The 7,496-nt window shown below is 45.2% G+C and overlaps 1 non-coding gene across 1 annotated transcript; it reads left to right on the top strand.

The window, feature by feature from the left end:
* Positions 1-3,712: 3,712 nt before the first annotated feature.
* On the top strand, positions 3,713-3,820 carry LOC130500515 (small nucleolar RNA R71). The gene has a single exon (XR_008939136.1). It is a non-coding gene; the product is annotated as a small nucleolar RNA R71 (small nucleolar RNA).
* The last annotated feature ends 3,676 nt before the right edge of the window (positions 3,821-7,496 follow it).

The raw sequence follows: 7,496 nt of genomic DNA, 5'->3' as shown, positions 1-7,496 counted from the left end.
TCGATCGATGATGAAGTATATGTGTCGATCGATGAAAAAGTAGCATGCTCAGCTCGGTCGTTCTGGCGAAGTGTGTCCAACTCTTTCTGTAGAAGATCGATCCTCTTGCTTAACCATTCGACATTGTTGTTGAGAGGGCTGTAGACGTCTCCAATCCGAGTATTGACGTAAGCAACCTCCCATTCATCTTTCTTAGGTGATGAACATTCTGGTCGGTCTATGGATGTAGTCTTGCCGATGTCGATCGATGGTATAGGTACTCTGTCGGTCGATACTGGTGGCGTAGCCTCTTTTGCAAGCATGGTCAATATGTTTCCAAGCTCCACTCTTATCTCAGCCATATCATTCTTGAAGTCCTTGTAACTGACATCCAAATGCTGGAAAGTGTCTTCCACCAATGTGTGCATGTTTGCCTCAAGGTGCGCCTGAGCTCTCCATACATCAGTCACCATATCATCCACCTCCTCTCTACTGTAGGGTATTGGTGGTGGTGTGTATGTATGGTAGGGGCGTGTGTTGTATTGGAAGTTGTAAGCAACCTTTGTGAAAAAGGGATGCCTCTATCCAAAAGTCTCTTTACTTGCTCCTTGGTAACATGGATGATCTCACCATCAACTCCTCTAGCATAGCCAAACTCATCTCTGTAGACACCATATTCATCCTTAGCTTCCCACTTGAATCTCCTGGATCCATCAGTATTGAAGGCACGTCGTCCAAACTCCAATCGTCTGTCGGGCGATCGGACTCTTGGTCTGTCGGTCGATCCGGGATATCCGCCGTCGATCGACAGTGTTGAAACGATGTCGATCGATAGTGAATGTCGAGGTTGACCGAAGTGTGGAGGAACTGTATCCTCCCGTGTTGGTGTTGTGGTTGTCCTGAACGTGATGTAGGATGTCTGCTTGGCTACGTTGTTGTGTGAACAGGTTTCCGGTCCATTAGCAACTTGGAGGATGTCTGCTATGTCCTCTCTTGTTATGTGCAGGACTCTTCCATCCATAGCTCTTGCATAGCCATCTGTGTCCTTGAAAATTCCAAATTCATCAGGTGTTAGTGAAACGTTCCTGACATCATAAGGTTCATGAGATCTCGGTTGAGCTCTGTTGAAGGTGTCCATCGATGGGTGTGTGGTGGTGGCGATCGATGGTGCACGTCTAGCTGCACTGTTGGATCGATTGAACATGTTGTTGCAGTCTTCCATTGATGAATCTCTGAATGCTGGAAGCTGCTGGGTAGAAGGTGAAAAGTTTTGAATTTTCGTGGCTTGAGTTGTCAACCTTTTATACCCATGTGTTGCCCTAATCGGTGAAATTCCGATTTTGTCCTTTAAGTCGTCCGGGTTAATATCGATCGATATTATACTGGCAATGTCGATCGATGGACGATGTCGTTTTGCTGGATGAAGTAGATAATCGATCGATGGTGGGCGTTTGATGTCGATCGATTGTGGGAATCGAAATGCAAATCTGTCATTCTCCAAGTAATTTTCCCAAGCTCTCTCTTCCCAATAGTCTTCATCATATTCTTCACTGTGGTCTCCACTGTGGGAAGAGGTGGCTATGTCTACTGCAAAACTCTCATGAAATCCGCTATCCTCCCAACTCCTTACTGAGTAATCATCTTCCTTTCGGTTGGGTGGGATGTCGAAATTCGGGTAGCAATGATCTGGTAGATCGAGTTGATCATCTGGTGGGTCTCTGTCGATCGATGATCCATAGTTGTTGTCGATCTCCTCTGACTTGCAAGTGTCGATCGATGACGTCAAAGTACTGTCGATCGATCCCGAGTACTCTGTCTCGTACTCGACTTCACAATGACAAACTGCGATGATACCAGTATCATCTTCCTTTACCACTAATTTGGCTGGTGGTTTGCCAAGCTTGACAGGGTCGTAGTGGATATCTGGATCTATCATAGTCAAGCACATCCTGTTGGTGTTCATGTCACATATGGCTCCTACTGTAGCCATAAATGCTCTTCCAAGTAAGAGGGAAGAGTTCCAATTTAGCTTGATGTCTAGGACATGAAAATCCACAGGGACGATAGCATCACCAATGTGTACCTCTAGGTCTTTGATGAAGCCTCCAGAGTTTCTCTGAGAGTAATCCACGAAAGTAAAGATCTGTGGTGAAGGCTCTACTTGCAGGCCCAGATGGTCTGCCATGACCTTTGGTAAGATGCTGACTGATGAACCAGTGTCACATAGTGCATGAGGAAATTCAATCCCTTGTACCACACAGGGTATTGCAAACTTCCCAGGATCACTCTTCTTTAGCAAAGTAATCCTTTTCCTCATCTCTTCTCTGACGTTGTCAAACCTTCTCCTAATGTCAGTTTCAGTCTCCCTTGTTTCTCTGAAGAACATCCACAATCTCTTTGTGAAATAAACCTCCTCAAAAGGTTTCTCTGGTGGAATTCCGATAACTCTCTTAGTGAAACCATCAATCTCCTTTTCATTAGCTTCCCTCTTAAGGTTCTTAGGAATCTTCTCCTTCCGACTCCTTAACCTTCTTCCTTCAGTTTCCTCTGATGCAGGTGTAGTGTCTGAAAGGTTACCAGTTATGTCGGTAGGGGTAGCTTGTGGTTTCGGTGTGGGTCTGAGTGCATTGATTGGTTGCTGTCTATCGATGGTAGTTGCACTCGGTATGTGAGAGGTGCGTGTCGATCGATAGGTGGAGAATAGGGTCGATCGATACGGTTCTCTTCGTTGTGTCGATCGATGAGTGGCTCGTCTCGTCGGTCGATATCTTCGTAGGTGTGGGTGGGTGGGTATGGATGAGAAGCCGTGAATTCAGCATGTGTCAATATCCTAACCGCGTTGCAATCTGCAAGCGTATCCGGAAAAGACATCGTCGATGTCGATCGATGTGGACTAGTTGGTATCGATCGACACCATTGCGATCCACCGAGACTTAGTGAACTTTCACTTCAAAGTCTCCTTCTTGTAGCTTCTCCTGTTTCACCACTTGCCAGAAATCATCATCTATGATAGCATTGACGTGGTGTTTCCTATTTCCTTCCCCTACTTCCTTAGAAGTTCCAATCCTCTGATAGAGTCTTCAGTCTGGACAATCTGTGTCTCAAGTTTCTTAACTTGAGTGCAGATGGTGTCTATCCTCGTGGTCAGATTGTTGAAGACAGAATCAATCTTCCCATTGAAGTCTACTGTAAGCTTCTGCTGACCTTCCAGAACTCTATCAATCATGGCATCAAACTTACTCTCCTGGGTGGGTGGCGGTGGGTTTTGGTAAGCTGAGTTGCCGTAGTTCCTTGTGTTGGTGAAGGGTTTCTGATACTGTGAACTCTGGTTGTAGTTACTCTTCTGACCACTGCCAAAAAAATTTTGTTTCCACTCTGGTTTCCATATCTCTGAAATCCAGTACCTCCAATGTAGTTCACATCTTCCTCTGTATCATCCTCTCTAGCCTCTCCTTCTTCAGCTGAGCAAACTGGCTGCCCCAGAAATGCATGTAAAGCATCTATCTTGGCTCTGACTTCATTCATCTGGTCTTCACCGATGGCTGCAACCGATTTCTTCTTGTCAGAGTCAGTGTTTTTGGTGCTGCTGCTGCTGTTGGCTAGGTTCTCAATAAGTCTCACAGCCTCTATTGGATTCCTAGTGTTGAAGTTCCCCTCACTAGCAGTATCGAGAGCCATCTGATACCTTAAGGCGATACCTCTGTAGAAAGTGCTTAACAGCTGCACTTCATTGAATCCATGGTGTGGACAGTCTCGCTGGAAGAACTTGAATCTGATCCACGCGTCTTTAAAAGTCTCACTAGGCTTCTGCGCGAAAGTGGCGATTTTGCTTCTTAAGTCTTCAGCGCGTGCCTCATCAAAGAAATTACGCAGGAAGGCGTTTTTGATGTCAGTGATCCTGTAGGTAGCTGCTTGAGCCAGTGCGAAGCTTCTCCAATCAGTGAGTATTTGAAGAGCTTGCAGAGTAGGTAGTCCTCGGGGACTCCATCCATACGAATAGCAGCGATAAGATCCTCGAACCTCTCCAGATGGTCCATAGGATGCTCGTGTGATTGCCCAGAATAAGGTATCTGAGACACGAGAGAGTAGTACTGAGGCTTGAGCTCGAAGTTCGGCTTCTGAATCTCTGGAAGTCGAATAGCTGATCTGTTGGTGTAGTACTCGTCTGGACGGTTATAGTCTGCCAACGATCGTGTTTGAGCTTCTCCTGTAGCCTCAGCTTCAGGTTCAGGGATTATGTTTCCCTGTGCATCTAGTTTCTGACATGTTGCATTACGCAGATGACCATCTTGGTCATACAGGTTTCCATTCTCGCCCTGCGTGAGAATAACAATCGCGACCATGCTTCGCGGAGTAGTGTCGATCGATATACGGTTAGAAGTATCGAACGATGCGGATCGGCGAACGGTATCGGTCGACGGTGCTGTCTGAGTGTCGGTCGACTGTTGAACGTGAGTGTCAGTCGACGGTAATGCGGTTCTGTCGATCGATGCGGAGCGTAGGTCTTTGCGGATTGAGCGTTCCAAGTGTGCAGGACCTCTGAGAATAATAGTTGATTTCCCCTGTTGCTTCTGGTACTGCTGGGCATGTACCTGAAAAGACAAGAAAAATTTAAATAAGAAAGGGGGTAAAAGAAAAACCTAAGATTAATAAGATTAAATCTAATGGCGATCAAAGCTCCCCGGCAACGGCGCCAAATTTGATAGTGCTCAAATTACCCAGTAGAGCTTACTCTCTCAAATAAGAGGTACAGCTGTAGTACTTAGGGATCGAATCACGAGGAGCTAGGGAACCAATTAAATAAAATCTACTAATCAATCCTAGGCAAGGTTGGTTTATATGATAGAAATGAAAATAACAATTCCTAAAATGAGCAAGGCAGTTGCTCTAACTAACAATATGAAGGGTTGTTTAAATGGGATAAAGAGTGCTAGACATAGGGTTTCTATTCAGGAATGGAGATTATAATCTCTATAAATGCTTTAACAAGTTGCTTGCATGATACTATAGATCTCAGCCGCTTAACATATGTGAATGAATCACTGGTTAAAATATCTAGATCTCTGGCCACACCTTTCGCATGATGACACAGAAAAAGAATCGGTCGATATCCTTTTGAGATATCGAGCGATACACCTTTCGCGGCGCCGATCGATTCACCAGTCGGGTTATCGATCGACGGCTTCTAGATCTGCCTAGGCGCGAACCGAATATGACCACAAGGTCTCAAGGAGGAACTGTCGTTCTTCTCAACGGGAAACAGGCATCGCTCAAATGGATAATTCAAGATAATCTAAGATCCTAGTGATCTATGTTCTAGTTAGCTAATCTAAAACAAGCATAGGGTACAATCCATTTGATGAGTATCACAACTTAGCAATTATAGTTTGGGGCTAATCCCACAAACCTATTTAAACCCTAGATCTAACAAGTAGACTACTCAGACATAGCTAGACAATTCATAACAATAGATAGATGAAAGAATTGCATAGATAGAATAAAGTAGAAATACAAAAGGAGATGAGAAATCTCTCCAATCTCTCTCAAACAAATAAAACTCTAGTCTCTCTCTCACACTCTCTGCTTTGGTTGTAAAAAGCTTCAAGCTTCAAAGGGTTTCAAAACTTGCCGTCAAAAATACTTAGCAGGAGTATTTAAGCATTTTCATTAGGTTAAAAATTCGCCAGGGGCAATCTCGTAATTTGGTGAAGTCTTGGTGAAGTAGTCGGCTAAACCATTTCGTCCTCGATATCGATCGACAACACTGAATGTGTATCGATCGATTATAATCTTCTAGTACTCGGATCTTCTCGGCTACATCGATCGACAACTCAGGATGAGTATCGATCCGATTATAATCGCAATGTTGACTTCCGAGTTAGTCTTGAAGGGTCAACTCGGGTGTATCATCTCTTGTACTCCAAAATACTCCAAAAACATCACTTTCTCACAAAATGCTCCTGAACCTGAAAACATACCTAACAGGCTAGAAAATGGGTTAAATATATACTAAAATACTAGTATACCATGGTTAAAAACGGGTAAAATCCATGGTATATCACCTACCAGTCGCAGATCCGGAACCCTGCTATCCGGATCATCGCCAAGATCGTCTCCAACTTCCTGTTCGCGAAGGAGTACACCTCCAAGATCACAAATGGGGAGCTCCAGGTTCTCTACACGGGTCTTGAGGACGAGATGCACAGAGAGAAGATCACCCCGATCCAGGAAGTCAAGACCAACCCAGGGTTCCATCTCATCTCCATGTTCGCTGAGCGCAAGGACACCTTGATTCGGACTGATGACAAGAAGGATCGTTCCGGCAGTCTGCTCACTCCCTTGTTCCAGCGCTTCAACATCAACCTCAGCTCCTACACGGTTGTCTCTGAGATGGAGTACATTGATACTCCTTACCTGATCGCATGCCACATCTTGCGCGACGAGAACACCTACAAGATCCAAGACAAAGAAGGGAACCCTCTGTACTGCAAGCTCCCTATGCCTGGGTTCACAGACTTCTTGTCCCTGGAGAACATTGTTTTCTCACTCAGTGAAGAGCACCTTTGCGATGATCCGCGAGCGCCGGTACAGAACGATGATGATGACATGGATGATGTGGAGCATGTGCCTCAACCGGCTGATGGTGAGTATGACCTGGAGGACTTCACCGATGTGGCTGATGATCACGCCTACAGACGCTAGATGGTCGAGTCCCAGAAGAAGAACAACAGCCTCATGAAGAGGATATCAGGGCAATCACAGGCAGCTGCATTGGGGCACAGGAGGAGCGTACACCACAGAGAACAAGGCGCCCAGGCAAGGAGCAAGCGGGAACATCGACTGGAGCAGAGAGACTGCCGAGGAACAGGAGGACAGCTGGTCACTCCGGTAGCGGCGATTTAGACTGAGTCCGAAAGGACTATTTCTATCCCTTGTCTTATCCATCTGAACTATTTTTTTTTTCATGTTATTTGCTTCTGTTTGGTGTGTTTCAGTTTCCTCTGATTTATTTTCACAACCAGGGATGGTGTGAACTAAGTCTGGGGGAGCGATTGTACTATATTCGCTTGTGTGCTTTTTTGAGTCAGTCCTTGTGTCATTTTTATGTTTTTATCGAGTCAGTCTTTAGGATCGAGTCAGTCAAAACTATTGTGGGAATCAGGACCTTATTTTCTGATGCTCTTTAACCACCTCGTGCTTTAACCTTCTTATTCAGTGACCTTAGCAGTGATGAAAGACCCACACATGGACCTGGAACACCCTGACTTATCTCATTTGACACTCCAGAAGTTCTATACCGATCAGGTTACACTGGGCAGACTTAACTCCACTTTATCTGAACCTAGTCTGGACTTTAATTCTTCTTGTCATGGGCACTAGATCAGGGTAGAATGAGAACTACACTCATGACTTCTTATCCGATTTTTTCCCTCTTGCTGTTCCTGAGTGGCTAGCTCATCCTTAGCTAGTTCCCACCTTGAACCCTGACCTTTTGTTCCACCCTCATGCATTTGCTT

The sequence above is a fragment of the Raphanus sativus genome, chromosome 9 (genome assembly GCF_000801105.2).
Source record: "Raphanus sativus cultivar WK10039 chromosome 9, ASM80110v3, whole genome shotgun sequence".
NCBI lineage: Eukaryota > Viridiplantae > Streptophyta > Magnoliopsida > Brassicales > Brassicaceae > Raphanus > Raphanus sativus.
This window is presented reverse-complemented; position numbering and strand designations above follow the sequence as displayed.